This window comes from Canis aureus, chromosome 5 (assembly GCF_053574225.1).
Source record: "Canis aureus isolate CA01 chromosome 5, VMU_Caureus_v.1.0, whole genome shotgun sequence".
In the NCBI taxonomy this organism is placed as follows: domain Eukaryota; kingdom Metazoa; phylum Chordata; class Mammalia; order Carnivora; family Canidae; genus Canis; species Canis aureus.
The window spans coordinates 21,476,059-21,496,496 of NC_135615.1; the positions used below are offsets into that span (position 1 = coordinate 21,476,059).

The 20,438-nt window shown below is 34.6% G+C and overlaps 2 long non-coding RNA genes across 6 annotated transcripts in view; one reads left to right on the forward strand and one right to left on the reverse strand.

Annotated features, from left to right (window-relative positions):
* Window positions 1-20,438, forward strand: part of LOC144313794 (uncharacterized) — a 466,610-nt gene that overhangs the window by 382,789 nt on the left and 63,383 nt on the right. The gene's annotated exons all lie outside the window — the stretch shown is intronic.
* LOC144313356 (uncharacterized) overlaps window positions 1-20,438 on the reverse strand; it is a 46,472-nt gene that overhangs the window by 24,815 nt on the left and 1,219 nt on the right. Inside the window, exons 2-3 of one of the 2 annotated variants that reach the window (XR_013379014.1) lie at window positions 8,480-8,592; window positions 3,538-3,566 (exon numbers count right to left, since the gene is read on the reverse strand). This is a non-coding gene — a long non-coding RNA (uncharacterized LOC144313356). The remainder of the gene's footprint in view (window positions 1-3,537; window positions 3,567-8,479; window positions 8,593-20,438) is intronic. The other variant, XR_013379013.1, reaches the window with a different exon arrangement.

The following is a 20,438-nucleotide window of genomic DNA, read 5'->3' on the forward strand; positions in this document are numbered from 1 at the left end:
TTGGGGGAAAAAAAGAAGAGAGCGTTAAAAAAATGAATGAAGTTACAAATATGCCATATTTCATTGAATGTAAAGCATAATTGACTAGAACACATATGCCAGTTTTAGATATGCCAAACATGGGGGGAAGGTATCTTGGAAACAAAGCAATATGGCAAGATAAGAAATGTCTTATCTTGCTGTTCTCTGTAAGATAAGAGACTATGTTGTTAGTTAAGAATGAGATCATCTTAGGATACAATGAAGGTTGAAGACAGAAGTGTTCAGAAAAGTCATGGATAGAGATGATAAGAAAAGAGAAAAAAAACCTTTCAATTCAAACTGCTCTTTCTCCTTGGGGTACTACCTTCTGTTAGAGTATGCAGGCTGGAAATGTGGGATTATCTCTTTTCTCTTTTCTCTCTCCCATACCTTGCTCAACACCAAATTCCATTAATTCTGTGTGCTAAGTATCAATTTATTGTCGGCTTTATTCTCCCACTATAATTCCTTTTGCTAAGGCCCTCATCATTCCTGGCTTAAAGTATTAATATAACCTGTTATGTTAGCTTCCAGAATGGCCTCCAGTGATCTCTGATTCCTGGTACTCACCCTTGCCTAAGTGCCCTCTGACTCCCATATCCATCAGGATTGGTAAATGGAACCACTAGATCATGGCACAATTTGTAGCATATCACTTCTGACCCCAAGTCATAAAGGACATCATAACTTCTGCCTTGTTTTCTTTCTCTCCGGGATCACTCACTCTAGCAGAATTTTTTTTTTTTAAGGCTGGATAATATTCCAGTGTGTGTGTGTGTGTGTGTGTGTACATAAAAATTCTTTTCTTCAGTTTTATTGAGATACATTTGACATAGTGCACTATACAAATTTAAGGTATACAGAATAATGATTTGACTTACATACATTGTGAAATGATTGCCCCCTTCAAGGTCCATTCACGTTGTTACAAATGGCGGGGCTTCCTCCTTTTTTATGGCTAAAAAATTTTCTATTGTATATATACCCCCATCTCCTTTATCCATTCATCCATCAATGGATGCTTGGGTTGCACACTTGTCTTAGCTATTATAAGTAACACTACAGTGAATAAGGGGGTGCAGGTATCTCTCTGCCATAGGGTTTTCATTTTCCTCAGACATATACCCAGAAGTAGATATACTTCATCAAGTGATAGTTCTATTTTTAGTTTTTTGAGTAACTTTCATATTGTTTTCCATTGTGGCTGCAACAATTTACAATCCCACCAAGAGTGCTGAAGGGTTTTCTTTTCCCTACATCCTTGCCAGCATTTTTTATTTATCGTCTTTTGATAATAGTCATTCTAATAGGCATGAGGTAATAATACCTCTTTGTGATTTTGATTCACATTTTCCTATTGATTAGTGATGCTGAGCACCTTTTTATGTACCTGTGGGCAGTTTGTATCTCTTCTTGGGAAAAATGTCTATTCAGATTATTTGTCCATTTTTTAATCAAATTATTTGTGTATATAAGTGTTTACTATTAAGTTGTATTAGTTCTTTATAATTTGAATATTGACCTCTTCTCAGTCTATGATTTATAATTTTGTTCCCATTTTGTAGATTGTCTTTTTATTTTGTTGTTTCTTTTGTTGTATAGAAGCTTTTTAGTTTGATGTAGTGACACATTAACTTTTTATTTTGTTACTTGTGGTTTAGGTGTTATATCTAAAAAGTTATTGCCAAGACCCATGCCAAGGAGCTTTTTTCCAATGTTTTCTTCTAGCAGTTTTATGGTTTCTGGTTTTACACTTAAGTCTTTAGTACATTTTGAGTTAATTTTTGTGAGTATAGTATAGGGGGTCTAGTTTCTTTCTTTTACATGTGAGTATCGATTTTCCAAACATCATTTATCAAAGGACTGTCTTTTCTCTATTGAATACAATTGGCTCTCATGTCAAATATTAGTTAACTCTATATGTGTGGGTTCATTTCTGGTCTCTTCATTAGGTTCCATTGGTCAATGTGTCTTTTTTTATGTCAGTACCATACTATTTTAATTATGATATATTTATAATATAGCTTGAAATTGGGAAATATGATGCTTCCTGCTTGTTTTTCTTTCTCAGGGTTGCTTTGGCTATTCAGGGTCTGTTTAAATTTTATGACTGTTTCACTCATATGTAAAATATGCCATTAGAATCCTGATAGAGTCGTACTTAATCTGTAATTGGGTTTGGGTAGTATTGACTTTGAATAATACTAATTCTTCTAATCCACGAACATGAGATACCTTTCCATTTGTTTGTGTCTTTTTTATTTCTTTTATTAATGTCTTATAGTTTTCAGACCTTTCACCTCCTTGGTGAAATTTATCCCTAAATACCCCTAAATATTTTATTGTTTTTGATGCTACTATAAATAGACTCATTTTTTATATATTTTTCAGATAACTCATTGTTAATGTATAGAAACTCTCCTGATCTGTGTGTAGTAATTTTGTATCCTGCAACTTTACTGAATTCATTGACTAGATCTAAGAATGTTCTGGTGCAGTCATTAGGATATGATATATATAAAATCATGTCATTCATGAATAGACTATTTTACTTTTTCTTTTCTGGTTCTGATGATTTACTTCGTCTTCTTACATAATTATTCTGGCTAGGATTTCCAGTCCTATGGTGAATAGGAGTGGTGAGAGTGGGCTCTTTTGTCTTGCTCCTAACCTAGAGGAAAAGTTTTCAGTTTTTCACCACTGAGTGCAATGTTAGCTAAGGATTTGTCATATATAGTTTTTATTACATTGAAGAATATTCCTCCTACAGCTAATTTTTTAAGGTTTTAAATAAAAAATGGAGGAAGAAGTTAGTAAAATAATTTTTCTGCATTTATGGAATTGATATGATTTTTTACAATTTTATAAATGATGTATCACATTTATAAAAATGTGTAATTTTTATAAATGTGCATATAATTTTTATAAATGATGTATCACATTTACTGATTTTCATTTGCAGGGAACTCAATTGAAGAAGTAATAGCTAGAAACTTTACTAGCCTGGGGAAGGGAACATACATCCAGGTTCAGAGAGAGTTCCAAACAAGATGAACCCTAAGAGGTTCATACCATGACACACGATAATTAAAACATCAAAGCTTAAAAATAAGAAAATTTTATGGGATGCCTGGTGGCACAGATGATTAAGCATCTGTCTCTTGACTTTGGCTCAGGTCATGATCTCAGGTTTGTGAGATTGAGTTCCATGTTGAGCTCTGTTCAACTAGGAAAAGAAAAAACTAAGCCCAAAGTTCGCAAAGAGAAGGAAATAATTATTTCAGCAGAAATAAATGAAATACAGAGCAGGAAAAGAATAGAAAGAATTAATAAAACTATGGACTTATGAATTAATAAAACTATGAATTTATCTTTGAAAATATAAAACTGATGAGCCTCTAGCTAAACCAATCAATGAAAAAAAAAAAACAGAAGATCCAAATCAACCAAATTTTAAGTAAAAGAGGATTCATTACTACCAGTACCCCAAAACTATGAAAGATTTTAAGAACCTACTGTGAACAGCATGCCAGCAACTGGACAACCTAGAAGAAATAGAAAAATCCTTGTAAATATATAAACTAGCAAGAATGAATCAGAAATAGAATATCTAAATAGTTCAATTACTAGTAAGGAAATTGAACCTGCAATAAAGAAAAAGCCCAGGACCAGATGTCTTTATTAGTGAATTTTACAAAACATTTAAAGAAGAATTAGGGGCACCTGAGTGGCTCAGTTGGTTAAGAGTCCAATTTTTGATTTTGGCTCAGATCATGATCTCAGAGTCCTAAGACTGAGCCCTGACTTTGGCTCTGTGCTGGGTGTGGAGCTTGCTTGGATTCTCTCCTCTCCCTTTGCCCCTCCCGGACCTCACTCATGCACTCTGTCTCTCAGAAGAAAGAAAAGAAAGAAAAGAAAAGAAAAGAAAAGAAAAGAAAAGAAAAGAAAAGAAAAGAAAAGAAAAGAAAAGAAAAGAAAAGAAAAGAAAAGAAAGAGAAAGAAAGAAAGAAAGAAAGAAAGGAAGGAAGAAAGGAGAAAGAAAGAAAAAGAAAGAAAGAAAGAAAGAAAGAAAGAAAGAAAGAAAGAAAGAAAGAAAGAAAGAAAGAAAAAGAAAGAAAGAAAAGAAAGAAAGAAAGAAGGAAGGAAGGAAGGAAGGAAGGAAGGAAGGAAGAAAAGGAAAGAAAGAAAGAAAAGGAAAGAAAGAAGAGAGAGGAAGAGAGAGAAAGAAATAAATAAAAGAGAGAGAAGGAAAGAAGGAAAGAAAGACTCCCAATCCTTTTCAATTCCCCCAGAAAAAATCAGAAAGAACACTCTGAAACTCATTTCATAAGGGCAGTATTACTCTATTACAATAGTGAGAAAAGGATACCACAAGAAAAGAAAACTACAGGCTATTAGCCACGAGATAATAATAATAATAGTAATAATAATAATTAATAATAAAGGTGATAGATACATAGATAGATATGAAAAATTCTTAGAAACTACTAACAAACTGAATTCCTCAGCACATTAAAAGTATCATTCGCTACAATCAAATAGGATTCATCCCTGGAATGGGAGGATAGTTCAACAATGCAAAATTTATAGGTTACCAACAGGTACCACCTATAGCATCCTAAGTATATAGCAGTCTATATTAAGTTGTTGGTCACTTAAATTTTAACAGATTTTAGAAGAACTTCTCCCCTTCCCATGTTTTATGTATATGACGTCATATTTTATATTTTATAATTTTCTTATTTCTAATTATGGCCTTTTCTTTGCCACTTAAAGAAGTATCTTTAGGGGTGCCTACGTGGCTCAAACATTTGAGTGTCTAACTCTTGGATTCAGCTCAGATCATGATCTCAGGGTTGTAAGATCGAGCCCTGCCTTGGTCTCCATGCTCAGTGCAGAGTCTGCTTGTCCCCTCCTTTTTCCTCTGCTCTTCTTCTCTGTCTTAAATAAATAAATAAATAAATAAATAGCTTTTTTTTTTTTTTTTTTTTTTTTAAGAAATACCTTTAACATTTCTTACAAGGCCAGTTTAGTGGTAAGGAACTCCCTTAAGTTTTGTTCGACAAACTTTTTGTCTCTTCTTCAATTCTGAATGGTAACTTTGTCATATAGAATATTCTTGGTTGTAGGTTTTTATTTTTCAGCTCTTTGACTATATCATGCCCCTCCCTTCTTGCCTGAAAAGTTATCTATTGAAAAATCAGCTGATAGCTTTATGGTGCTTCCCTTGTAAATAATGATTGCTTCTCTCTTGCTTTTCTTTCTTTCTTTCTCTTCCTCCTTTTAAAATTCTCTTTTTCTTTAAAAGATTTATTTCAGAGAGAGAGAGCACAAGCTGGAGGGGCAGAGGGTAAAGGAGAGAGAGAGAATCTTCATCAGACTCCACTCTGAGTGTGGAGCCTGACATGGGGCTCAAACTCGCAACCCTGTTATCATGACCTGAGCTGAAACCAAGTGTTGGACACTCAACTGACTGTGCCACCCAGGTGCCCCTGGACTTCCCTCTTATAACTACTTTTTTCTACCTTCCATAAGTTGTGGTATGCTGTGTTTCCATTTTCCTTTGTCTCAAAATACTTTATTTCCCCTTTAATTTCTTCTTTGATCTATTGCTTGTTGAGGAGAATGTTGCTTAATTTCCATGTATATCTGAGTTTCCAACATTTTCTCCTGTTACTTATTTCTAGTTTCATACCATTGTGGTCAGAGAAGATACTTATTATAATTTCAGGGTTTTTTTTAAATTGCCAAGACTTGTTTGCTTGCCTAACATGTGGTCTCTCCTAGGAAGTGTTTCATGTATGCTTGAGAGGAATGTGCATTCTGCTGTTGTCAGAATGTTTTGTATATGGCTGTTAGGTCCATTTGGTCTATAGTGTTGTTCAAATTTGCTATGTCATTGATTCTCCACCTAGATGATCTATCCATTGTTGAGCTGAGTTTTAGAGTCTCCAACTATTATTATATTGCGATTTATTTTTCCTTTTAGCTTTGTTAATTTTCACTATATATTTAGTTACTCTAATGTTGGGTACATAAATTTTATAATAGCTATATCTTCTTAAAAGATTGACCTCTTTATCATTATATAATGACCTTCTCCACTTCTATCATTTTTCATTTTAAATCTATCTTTTGTGATGCAAGTAAGCTACCTCTGTTTATTTTTGGTTACCACTTGTAAGACATATTTTTTTCCATCCTTTCCCTTTCAGTCTATGTGTGTCATTAAGACTAAATTGAGTCTCTTGTAGGTAGCATATTGCTGGATCTTGGGTTTTTGTTTTGTTTTATTTTGTTCTTTGTCCATTTAGTCAAGATTTAAAGTAATTGTTGTTAGAATAAGACTTAACTATTGCCATTTTATTAGTTGTTCTATGGCTGTTTGGTAAATCCTTTGTTTCTTGTTTGTCATTCAGATGTATTGAGGGGGGCTGATGCTTTTGGTATCAGTAGGCTCTGACTTAGTTATTATATTCTTTTGTGTAGTTAATATACATTTTTCTCTCGTAGTTACCATGAAGCTGACAAAAAAATATATTCAAATTATAACACCCAATTTTAACCTAATGACATCTTATCTTTGATAGCATACCTACACTTTACACTTTTACTTCTCCTCCTTCTTGGAGTTCAGATTATAAGTGTTACAGATTATGTATTTTTTGTATATTCAATTACACATTATTATAGTTATGGTTTTTACCACATTTATTTTTTAACTTTTAAAGTAGAGTTGAAAATGAATTATACACTACTATATAGCAGAATCTAACTTTGACGGTATATTTACCATTACCAATGACTTTTTTACTAATTTCTTGTGTTTTTATGATACTGATTAGTGTTCTTTTACTTCCACTCAAAGAACTCCCTCAAGTATATTTTGTTAGGTAAGTGTAGTGGCTGTGAACTCCCTCAGCTTTTATTTGTTCTGAAAAGTCTTTATTCCCCCTTCATTTCTGAGAAACCACTTCACCTGGTATAGAAATCTTGGTTGACAGAAAGTTTTTTTCCTTCCAATATTTTAAATATATCCTACAATTCCTTCCTTACTTAAAAAATTTCTGTTGAGAAATAGACTTATGAGGGGTATTCCCTTGTCTGTAACTAGACTATTTTATTTTGCTGCTTTCATAATTCTTTAACTTCTGACAGCTTAATTATAATGTTTTGGTGTAGCCCTCACCTTATTTGGGGTTTTCTGGGCCTCATGGATCCATCTGTATATCCATTTCCCTCCCCAAGTTCATTAAGTTTTTAGCTATTACATTAAATATATGTTGTGTCCCTTTTCTTTTCTCCTAGAATTCTCATAATGTGGACATTTCTTCTTTTGGTGTTATTCTACATCTTTACTTTTTTCATTTTTAAAATTTTTGTCCTTTTTCTTTTTTGTTCCTCTCCCTGGATAATTTCAAATGCCCTATCTTTTAGGTTACTAATACTTTCTTCTGCATGTTCAAGCCTGTTTTCAGTGCTCTCTATTGAATTCCTCAGTCAGTGATTGTATTTTTCAGCTCTAAGATTTCTGTTTGTGTGTTTTTGTGGTTTTTATTTCTTCCTTGAACCTCTCATTTTGTCCATGTATAATTTTTCTAATTTTGCTTACTTGTCTGCATATTCTTATAGTTCAAGAAACTTCTTTAGGAGTATTATCCTGAATTCTTAGTTTTACCATTTGTAGATCTCTATTTCTTTGGCATCAGTTATTGGAGCTTTATTAGTTTTCTTTGGTAGTGTCATGTTTACCTGATTTTTCATAATTCTTGATTCCTTATGCTGGTATCTGTGCATTTAAGTAAAGTTTCCTTCTTCCAGATTTTATAGGTTCATATTGGCAGAGACAGTTCCTCACTGCTCTGCTTTTGATGTTCTGGACATGTTAGTAGTAACATCCTTGGACAGGTGAAGCCTGCTAGAGGGGTCTATTTTGGGGGCAAGGATACCATCTAGGCTTTGAGATGTGAATGGGGAGGTGTGCCACACTGCCTGAGGACAGTTAGATAAGATTATTAACTTGTTTTCCTGCCAAAGTAAGGCTGTAGGTTGGGATCCATGATTGCCTAGTGTCTATGGTCAGATTTTCTAGATGGTCTTCCCTGGGTTCTATACTAATCAATAGGCAGGGTTATGAGTTAGCTTCCCTGCCCTGTCAGGGCGGCAGAGTGGGCCCCAATGCCAGCAGTGCTAATTTGGGGGCAGGGAGTCAAATCAGGCTAGACTATGCATTAAATTTCCAGACCCAACAAAGCCACCAAAGTTTTACTCTGTAGATGAGAAAAGCCCCAGGCTAACTTCTCTGTTCAAGTGTTACTGTAAGCAGAATGATAGGATGGGCTATATAACTCCCTGTGTGCTATTGTTAGGTCCCCTGGTTAGGTGGGCTGAGGTCAATATTCAGCAGTGGGAGGGTTTATAAGTTAGTTTCCCTCTCTGGGAAGAACCTTATACATACCCAAAGGTCAGCAAGGCTCTTGCATGAGGATCAAATTAGGCAGAGCTAGGCACCAAGTTCCCTGGTTTAATGAGCCACTGTTCTTGCTCTTGCCATGTTCTCCACTCAAGTGCCTGGGTAATCAGAGTTGCAAGATAGGTTACACAGAATCCCAAGAACTGTAGTTACACTACTGGTCAGGTCAATCTTAGGCTGTATTCAGCTTTAGGCAGAGCTATAATTTAGCTTTTCTGCCCAGTTGGGCTACAGAACAAGCAAAGCTCTTTATTTGAGAATCAAATCAGAAACACCTGCTAGCTAAGGTCCCTGGGCAAATGAGGCCATAGTTTTAGCCTTACAAAGGCAGAGCCACTGGTCAGGTTCCCCACTCAAGTACCCTGTAATTGGAGCTGTACAGTGGGCTACCAAGATTCCAAGGAGCTCTGGTTAGCAGATTACCTTCCCTGTCTGAGGTGGGGAAGTGGGAGGTGGCTTCAGAATAGGTCTCAGGGCTAACAAGACTCTTGTTTGCAGAGCTAAGAAGGAAGACCTATGCACCAAATTTTCTGGCCAGATGTGGTCATTAGCTTATCACTAAAGACAGAGCTGTGAGCTGGGCTCTCTGTTGAAATGCTGCTGGGTCAAGAGGCCACTTCTTATGTGCTCAGTTCAGGCTCCCTGTTCAGGCCAAGCCAGAATCTACCCTCCACAATAAGCAAGGCTATTAATTAGTTCCCCTGCCCAGGCTGGGTGGTAGAGCTGACTCAGAGGCCAGCAAGTCTCTTCAGAGTCTTATCTGAAGTGGAAACATGCCCCAGGTTCTCTGGCTGAATGGGGATACCTGCTTTGCTCTGCTCACATGCAGTATTATCTCCCAGTATCTTCATTTGAATGTTGCTGGGCTACGCAGCTTCCCAGATGCTCAGGCCAAACTTCCCGGTCAGACAAGACCACCATGTATACTCAGCACTGTACTACTACTAAGGGCTGGTTGTTGCAAGCCTTTCCCTGCCTCTCCATCATCAGATTAACAGTGGTCGAGCCTTGCACATTCCCTTGTACCCATGAGTCAAGACCAGCATGGGTATTCCCAAGGACCTACCCACAACACTGGGAAGCTAGATGTTCACACTGAGCTCTTTTTCCTACTTGGAGGAGCTATAAGCTTAGAGAAGACTTCTCAGTACCATACCATGCCTCCCTGAGGGAGAGGGTACATACATCAATATGTATCCATTTCTCTTATCCTTCTAACACAGTATGTGTTGGAGTCTGTGATTGAGGAGTAGTTTCAGTCTTAAATTAGGAATTAGGAATTCTATGTCGCCATAGAATAAGAGTGATGATGTCACTCTTTCCCCACGTTTTCTTTATCCTTCATCTGTAAACTGGCATTTAGATTGTTTCCATGTCATGGTTGTAGTGAATAGTGCTGCAATGAAAATAGGAGTGCAGGTATTTCTTCAAGATCCTGATTTCAATTGTTTTTACCACATATCCAAGAGTGGGGTTGCTGGATCATATGGTAGTTCTATTTGTATTTTTTTGAGGAAACTTGATACTTTTTTTCATAGCACTGCACCAATTCACATTCCCACCAAGAATGTACCAGATTCTCTTTTTTTCCACATCCTCACCAATATATTTTGTTTTGTTTTTTTCATAATGATCATCCTAAAAGGTATAAGGTGATATCACATTGTGTTTTGATTTGCATTACCATGATGATTTATGATATTGAGCACCATTTCAATTACCTATTAACCATTTGTATGTTTCCCTTGGAAAAATGTCTATTCAGGTTCACTGTCCATTTTTTAAACAGATACTTGGTGGGATTTTTGTTTATTTGCTACTGAATTGTGGGATTCCTTACATATTTTGGTTATTATCAGATACATGGTTTGCAAATATTTTTTCCAATTGACATATTGATTGCATTCTTATGATAGAACCTAGCTAGACCAGCCAACCAAGCTGTTCCTGAATTCCTAAACCACATAAACTATGAGATAATAACCGTTATGGTTGTAAGTCACTAAATTTGCGGATAATTTGTTGCATAGCAATAGAAAACTAAAACACTTCTTAAGTTGTCTTTCCATTATGCAGTTCCATAGCTCCAACATTTCCTTCTTGTAAAATGTTCACATTTTTTATCTCTTGTTCAAATGCCATTTTCTCTTCTAAGCCGTTGACTATAGGAGCTCAGAGGGTATATGGCCTTAGAAAAGTTACTTTATCCTTTAGTTTCTCATCTCTAAAATAAAGGTTGCCATCAAGTTTAAAGCACATCGAATGGTGCTAAACACTAAATAAGAAATATTGCAAATTATTATTGGGGTGCCTGGGTGACTTAGACTGTTAAGTGTCCAAATCTTGATTCAGCTCAGGTCATGATCACAGGGTTGTGAGATTGAACCCTGAGTCAGACTCTGCACTGGGCATGAAGCCTGTTTAAGATTCTGTCTCTCTCTTCCTCTGCCCTTCCCTCCACCTGTGCACACAAACTCTCACTGAGAAAAATAATAATAATGATAATAATAATTTAAAAATAAAATAAGTTTTTAAAAAGAAATTATTATTGTCTTACTCATTTCATAACTGGGAGCCTGTATCTTATCCTCATCATCATCTTCAGAGGTACTCAATAAATATTTGTTGAATGATTTCTATGAATACCTCTGCCTAGCTTTGTCTCTCTCTCTCTCATGTATCTTATTATACCATAAGAACACTATGTTATCTTAACAAAAAGCAACTGTCATTGTTCATTCTTGCTTAAAACCCAGCACTTAATAATTCAAACCCTATACTCATGTTTTTTCTCACCACTCTCCCTTCTTATTATTTGATTATTATTAAAGTGTATTCTTCTCTTTGTCTTAGTATTATTTATGGGGAAAGTAAATAAAGTAAATTGTGCTCTAAAAGGAGAAAGAGAAATAAAGAGATTCAGTCTTTGATAATTCAAAGGGAGATTGTCACCAATGTTTGGCTAACATGATTTTTTTTTTTAGTCCAGTGATCTATATCTGCTCTATTCAAAATGGTAGATAATAGCTAAATAAAATCTTTAAAAATAAAAAAAATTAAAAATTAGAATTAATTTCCTCAGTTGCACTAGCCACATTCTAAGTGTGTAACAGTTTATTGGCTGCCAAGCACCATTGTAGAACATCACAGAATTATAAAACATTTTAGTCATAGTAGAAAATTCAATTGAACAGTATATAGTAAATATAGTAAATATTGGTCTGGAATTCTTCCATATAGAAGGGATTTCTTTTCCTTTTACTCTATCCCATTTCTAATCTAGTTTTTGAACTATTTTTGACTTTTTTTTAATTGTCAAATATATCACATATGTGAAAGACTGTATATAACTTTTTATACACAATTTAAAGGGTATTAATAAAAAGAATACCTATCATCCATCTCAAGAAATAAAATGTTACCAATACCTTTGGAATATCCTGTGTCCATCCCTAAACATATTCTCTTTCTTTCCTCTCAAAGTTAAATACCATTTTATGTTAACTATTCTCTTGTTTTCCTTTATAATTTTATTTTCTATGTGTTCAACAAATCAAACTATTTTACTGGTCCTACCTGTTTCTGAACTCAGATAAATATACATTTTTGTGTATTTCTCTGCTTCTTAACATAGGATTCATACATGTAGATAAAAGATATAGTTGATTTCAACTTAACTTTTGCATAGTATTTCTTTAGATATTTCACAATATATCTACCTAAGTTTCTGTCATTAAGCATTGTTGTTTTGTTTTGCTTTGTTGTACTATTATAAATCATGCTGTTATGAACTGGGAGGATATAATTCTCTATTAATCTCTGTTATTGCTAAACCTCTAGGCACTAACAGCCAATATGCTCCGGTATTACCATTTTAAGAATATTTGAATAAACAAACAGCCTTGGAAACATGGGGACAATGCCTTGCTCTGGAACTAACTTGTGTTCCCAAATAATAAAAATAGAGACATCCACCTCCCTAAAGACTTTCCAGAATCATAAAGACAGAGATGACTTCCTCTTTTCCCCAGAGAGAATTGCTTATATTTCAGGCTGGTAGGATAATGTCACTCTCTGGAAGGGAGGATGGGGAGGTTTGTCAGCAGCCCTTACATGAATCAGTCTTAATCTCAGGCTTCTTCTCTGTAACGCATTTTCATTGATTGAACAACACCTGGCCCTGACCACATCATCCTGTGGAAGTTGTGGGCTACAATGTTACTCTGACTTTTGCTGTGAATAATAAACTGTCTTTAGTTTCTAACCTTGATACCCCTGTGTCTTTCTGCCAGTATCTATGAAAGTGATTGGCTAACTTGTTACCTTGGAAGCAGGATGAAATCTCAGATGTTTTCACAGTTCCTAACTTGATGATTTAACATGATCATTCTAGTGGGTGTCTCTTGGAGCAACTGTTCAAGAGTTTCTTAGGGGATATACCTACAGAATTGCTAGGTTACAATTTCATTAGATATGCCAAATTGTTAAAGAGGTTAAACCAACTTATACTACACTCAGCAATGTTAAACAGTTTTTGGTTCTAAATCTTCACCAATACTTAATATTCTTAGTTTATTAAATTTTTCTCGCCCCATTTGGAATATAAAGTCCTCTTGTGGCTTTAATGTGCAATTTACTAATCTAATGCAGCTTAGCAATTTTTCATATATACAGTAACCATTATTATTTCCTCTTCTAGAGAAAGTCAGTTGGTGGTTTTGTTCCATGTTTCTATTGGATTGAATATCTTTATGTAGTTAATTTATATTCTTAATATCTTCTGGTGCATAGTCACTAATTGTTATATGGGATGCAAGTATCTTCCCCATTTTTAAAATGATTTTATTTATTCATTTATTTGAGAGAAAGAGAACAGGTGGTGGGAGGGGCAAAGGGAAAGAGACAAGCAGACTCCATGCTGAACACAAAGCCCAATGGAGGACTCGATCCCAGGACCCCAGGTTCATGATCTGAGCTAAAGGCAGACACTTAATCAACTGAACCACTCAGGCGCCCTATCTTTCCTATTTTTTGCTCCATTTTCTCTATCATGTTTTCTGATAACTAGAAATTTTGATCTTGAATGTAGTAAAACATCGTTTTTCTTTGCTTTTTTTTTTTCCTTTGGGAACTTATTTAAAAATTATTTCCTACTCCCCAAATTATGACAATGTATATCTTCTTTTAAAATTTAACATTTTGTGCTTAACAGTTAAATCTTGGAACTATCTAGAATTTATTTCTGAATGTGTTATCAGGGAAGAATCCACTTGAATTCTTTCCATATGGATGAGAAATTGTCACAGTACAATGTATTGAAAGTCCATGCTTTTCAGACTGGTATTAATGACATTTTTCTTTTCTTTCTAATGTTTACCATTTCAATTTATTCTTCTTGTCTTAGATCACTAATCCCTTTTGGAAAATAATGCACATAAAGTCTGGTGAGAGCAGACTTCCTTGGTTTTATTTCTCAATTTTAAGGAAAATACTTATAAAATTTTTCATTGAATGTGATAGCCCTTTAGGAGATTGAAAACATTTTATTCTATTCTTAATTTACCAAAAGACATTAAAAATTTTGACCTTACAAAGTGCTTTTTTCCTTGTTTTGTGAGATAATCATGTGTTGTTATAATAATAAAATTAATCAAATTTTTGGTGTTGATAAAACTCTACATCGTTACACTAAACTTAGTTTTTATATTTTAGAGCATTTGGATTGTGGCTTCTTTTGAATTTTACATCTTTAAAAAATTCCCTTATTTCTTTAAATTTTAATTCCAGTGTATTTTACATATATTTTTATCAATTGGAATTTTTACCTCTATTTTTTGTGAATAGGAGTGACCTGTGATTTTTTTCTTCATTGTTGTCCATTTCTTATTTGGACATCATGATTTTTCTAGCTTCACTTAATTCCTTTATCAGATCTTTTTGAGTACTTCTTATGTGTTATGGATGATTCTGATACTTTGGAGAAATTATTGAATGAAGCAGTCAAGATCCCTGTCCTTGTTGAGCTTACATTTTAACATAGCAACACTGATGATAAACAAATAAATGTAATAATGTACAGTATATTAGAAGAGGATATGTGCCATGGAAGGAATAGCACATGGGAGAAAAAGAAGCAGGAAAGCAAGGGAAGGGGTGAGTTGCAATTTCAAATAGAATGTGGTCAGTGGAGCAGACATGAGGAAGGTGATATAAGAGGAAAGCCTGGATGAAAGTAAGGCAGTGAGACATGAGGGTATTTGAGTTAAGAGCTTTCCAAAAGACAAAAGGTCCTACTGTGGGTATGGCCATCATGTGTTCCAGAAACATCAAGGATGACAGTGTGCCTGGAAGGAGTAAGTGAGAAGAATAGTCATGAGATATGAGATCAGAAAGACAGTTTGGCCGGGTCCTGTAGGACCTTTGGGATTATAAGAACTTGATTATACTCTGAGGAAAGCCAGGAGCAATTGTAAGGTGTGAGCAGGAAAATGACGTGATTGGTCTTATATTTTAGGAGGATCACAGCAGCTACTATGTTGAGAATAGACTGCAGGGAAGCAAAGATAGAAGCAGGGACATATCAGGAGACTGTCGCAAGAACCCAAGCAAGATACTAGGAGAACTAGCAGTGGGTGGTGAGAATTGCTCAGATAATAGATATTTCTTGAAAGTAGATCCAACAGAATTTCCTGACAGATTGGGTATGGAGTGTGAAAGATGATTCCAAGGTTTGGGTCTGAGCAACTGAGATGCGGAAGATGTAGGTGGAGCAGATTTGGTGGGGAATGGTGGGAAATCAGAAATTTAGTTAAAGACTGTTAAGTTTGAAAATCCTCTTAGGTATCCAAATGGAGATGCCTAGTGGCAGTCGGATATTTAAGTTGGGAATTTAGGCAGGAGAGAGACATGTATTTATGAGTGAATATGCACCCGGAAGTGTAGAGAGAAATAAGAACTAAGTGTACAGGCCTAAGTAATCAGAGAGAAGAGGATGACCCTACAGTGAAAAATGAAGAGTGACAAAAACTTTTTGCTTGCCCTTTTGCTACACAGAGTATGCATCCAGGTCCTAATGTGAGTTTGTGGTAGGAAATTCTTAAAAAATGATTTCTGTTTTCTTCCTTCATCCAGATCCCTCCTATATCAGGATATGGAGACTTTCTGGGTCAGGTCTCCAGTCCAGCTTCCCATCATTGCAGGCGTCTGTTTGACTCCTCTCCACTACTCCTATGACCCTTCAAAATGCAGGTTCTAGGCCAGTGGGCAGAGTCACTTACCTCAGGACAAACATAACACTGAGGATCCATATATTCTCAACATTATTAATCAACAAAGAATCGCTTAACTTTCCATCACCTCTATTGTACATTTAAAAAATAATTTTTAGCTAGAATTTAGATATATAGATCTTCCTCTACTTATAACGTGATTATGTATAATAAGTCAAAAATTGTGTGAGTCTAAAATGTATTAAATACACCTAATCTACCCAACATCATAGCCTAGACTGGTCTACCTTAAATGTGATCAGAATGCTTACATTTGCCTACAGTTGGGCCAAATCATCTAGCACGAAGCCTATTTTATAACAAAGTGTTGATTATCTCATGTACGTTATTGAATACTGCACTGAATGTGAAAAAACAAAATGACATGTGAGTACAGAATAGTCGTCCATGTATCAGTTGTTTACCCTTGTGATCATATGACTGACTGGGAGCTGTGGTTGTCACTCTCCAGTATCATGAGAGAGTATCATATCATATATCACTAACCCAGGAAAAGACCGGAATTCAAAATTCTCAGTACAGTTTCATTTGAATGTGGACTGCTTTCACACCATCATAAAGCCAAAAAATCCTAAGTTGAATCATCATAAGTCAGGGACCTCCTGTAATGTATCTGGGTAGATTTCTTTACACTTCTAAAATGCTACATTTCCTTGTTGAGATTTCCTGTTAGATTGGTTCTGGGATATAAAAAATTAAAAGAAGTCTGGGTTAACTGTAAGGTTTTTGGACTGACAAACTAGTAGAGTAGCCATTTAGAAATGGTGAAGATTAATGGCTGAGTGATCCTCTTTTTCATAGTGTAGACACAAATCAGTAGTTGGGGCATTATCAGGTAAAACAACTGATATTCTGATGAAGATTTCAGAAGTTACAAATGCATACATGCAAATCCCAAATTAAGGTTGTCTATTTCAAAGTTATCATCTTGGGAAAACTTTCATTTATTGCAATGATGCTGGCATTTCAAAATCATTTTGGGATTTCTTTTTAAAGATTGCCTTCAAAACCTGTGGAACATTTTTTTCTTAATATCCTCTAGAGCAGTAAATCTCTGGTCTGTAAGAATGAATTTGCTTTTTAGAAAGAGCCAAAAATTTATTTAGTACTGGGTCTCTTGAAAATGATGGTTGATCAAAGTGGAGAATGGTTGTTTGGGATCGAAAATGAGTATGACCACAATTTAATGACTGGTTTTCTTTTGTAATGCCTGCATGGGATTGTGCATATTTTGATACGTGTGATCAATGTGTATTTATTGATGATGAGCCTTTTTATAGCAAGATCAGTGACCCTGGCCAGAGTGAGTCAAAATCATACACCATAAATCTGAATGACTAATTGTGAGGAGGCAGAAGGATTCCAAGCACTTTCTAATATATCTTGCCCCTTTGTTTATCCATTGGAGCTCAGGCTAGCCCTACTGAGGATAGTGCTTGTCAGTGGTGCTGACTTTGAATGACAAAGTCTTCACATAACCTTCAAGCAAAGCCTCAGTCCAGACCTATCGCAGGCGGCCCAGGGAATCCCTCAGCAGCAATAAATGTCTCATATTCATTTTTCACCAGATAACAGTGTGGCTCTCGGTCCTGGAAAAAAATTGCACACAACTCTATTACATTTTAAATGCTCCTGATTCCCTTCCTTACTGGCCTCCCTTTAAGGAAAAAAAGAAGGAGTTCTCTTTGTCATTTATTTTTTTGTCCATTTGTGTCCTTTTTGTTTCCTTTTCAGTTCAAATGTCCTAGATAATTGTATTGTAAATAATCTTAAGTGACTCTCACATCCACTTTAACACACTTTTCATGGATTTCTTCATCTATAACAAATACATCTGTCTTGGCTTTGGTGACAATGTTAATAATTTTTGAATCATTTTACCATTAAAGTGTGATGCTGGCAATTATAATAAAATATTTCTACTTCTCTCTTTGTATGATATATATTTTAAGAGAAAAGCTATAGATTTTTGTATGACAATAAGTTTCTAATGTAAAAACAGCTAAGGAATATGATGTCTGACTTTATTCATTGTGTAAATCATGTGTTTATAAATAGCTGGGTGATTTGTATTAGGCTTTACCAAGTTGTATTTCTATTTTTTCCATAAAAATTCATGATGCTTCTGAGTTGGATTAAGAAATATAAAATTTAAAACACCCAAATGTTCATAGTAACATTTAGAGAATAATTTTTAATTTAGCTATATGTCGATAGCTAAAGTAATTTTTATATTCACTTATAGTTCTCAGTTCATTTTTTCAATTTTGGGATTTTTGCTATATGAAGTAGAAAAACAGACCAAAAATGTAGCAAAATTTATCTCCTAGACTGTACAGAGATTCTGATGACAAATCAACTCAATGTACATTTTCATAAATTGTTTTTTAATTTAAACACAGTTACAGTGATAAACTAGAAGGAGAAAAAAGAAAGTCCTGACACAAATGTGGATCAGTAGGGGTCAACTGCACAAGAAGGAGTATTGGACTTTTGAGGGCTAGTGACAAGGGGTCAAGTGTATCAGGTCCAAGGAAGCAATTCTTCCTTTTGACCCATAGCACATTCACTCAAGCAAGGTGAAAAGGAAAGAGTGGAAAGTAAGTGAAGGAAAGTGACTTTAGGTGATTTCTAATTTCATCAGTGAATTCCTGGTCATGGTCAATCTTTATGCTCCAAATATCACATGGATCAAGTCTACCTCTTCACTATCTGACCTCTATAATCTGAGATAAACTGCTATTATCTGAAATCCAGGGATAATTTTTTCAAATTTTGCATGAGCAAGTTGAAAAATGGAAACATGTAGGCAATTACATGTCCTGAGAGATACACAGAAATGTTTATGTATGCATACATATATCCACAGAAATACAACTCCTTGTGTGTTTTACACTGAGTTTAACTAATATTCCTTAAGCAGGAAGGAAAGATATAGAAGATAAAAATGATGTTGATACATTCATCAATGATGAACTATTTTAGAATAATGAAAATTAATTATGAAGAGATGTAGAAACATGAACATTCATATTAAGTATAAACATAAAAATCCTCATAAATTTGAGTGAAATTACTTAAAATATCCATATATATGGATAAGGACTAGAAGACTATTTTAAAAAATAAAAGGGTACAGCTCAATTACTTATGCATTTATTTTTTGGCTCAATATCCTGTTTTAAGAAAGGTATCACAAAGATACACAAGCAAAAACATAAAATGGCATATATACAAGGATATTCTTTGTGATATTACTTAGAGAAGCAATAGACTAGTAAGAATCCAAATATTCAAAAACAGAGGATTTGTTACATGAACTATAGGACATTCACAAATTAGAGTAATTTGCAACTGTAAAGAGGAAGGCATGTGATTCTCCATATTGATATGGGCCAATCTCTAAAATATATCATTAAGCAAAAGAGCAAGGTGGAAAATAGTGTTCATATTTAAGCAACTGGAGAAATATCAATACATTTGTATATGAATACATTTTACTTATATTTTTCAAAAACATCACTGGAAAAAAAGCAAAAACTAATAAAATTGGTGTCCTAAATTGGGAGAAAGAGAACAGAATGGAGAGTACAGGATTTGAATTGACCCTTCTGTGAAAATACTTAGTTTTATTATTATGGCTTTGGAATCATATACATGTCTTATCCGACTTAAAAACAACATAAAATCAAAAGGAAAGGAAAACAATCCTTAAATACTAAAAATAAATTGAAAGAAATTATTCTCTGCATACAAATAACATAAAGTTGATAACATAACACACTGACAAATTTTCTCGACTTTGAAACATGGTATTTTGACTGTATTTTTTTTCCAGAGACTGTTATTATTAAATTTTTGTTTTGGTTTAGAACTACCGTTTAGTTTTTTAGAACTGGTTTTAGATTACCAGAAAACAAAGAGTTTCCCAGTATTCTGCAATCCATTTTCCTCTATTAACATCTTGACTGCATATTTGTAATGGAATATACTTGAAGGCTAAAGAATCAGGGAATCAAAGTGCATTCAGTATCTTATTATTAGTACCAATATTAGTACTGTTGTATTGAAATTTTAAGAGTATATTATAGGATAAATAAACATAGATGGTCCCCAATTTTTGATGGCTTGACTTACAATTTTTCAACTTTACAATGGTGTGAAAGTGATATTCAGTGGAAACCTTTGAATTTTGAATTTGGAGCTTTTCCAGGATTAGAGATAATGTCATGATGCTGGAGAGGGCCACTGAGCCTCAGCTCCCAGTCAGCCACATGATCATGACAGCAAACAACTGATACACTTAAAACCATTCTTTGGCCCACAACCATTATGTTTTCACTTTCAGCATAATATTCAATAAATTATATGAGATAATCAATACTGTTTTTATAAAATTGTGTATGATGATTTTGCCCAACTATAGTCTCATGTAAGTGTTTGCTTAAGGTAAGCTAAGTTTATACGATCAGTAGATTAAACAAATTAAATATATTTTCAACTTAAAATGGATATATCAAGACTTAACCCTGTAGTAATTCAAAGAAGATATGTAGTAGCATAGATACTGGACATCAAACTAAGGAAGTTTTCTAAATATCCCTAGAAGGTAACCATTCAGAACTCTTCAGTGGAGTTCTAAAGATGGTACATGG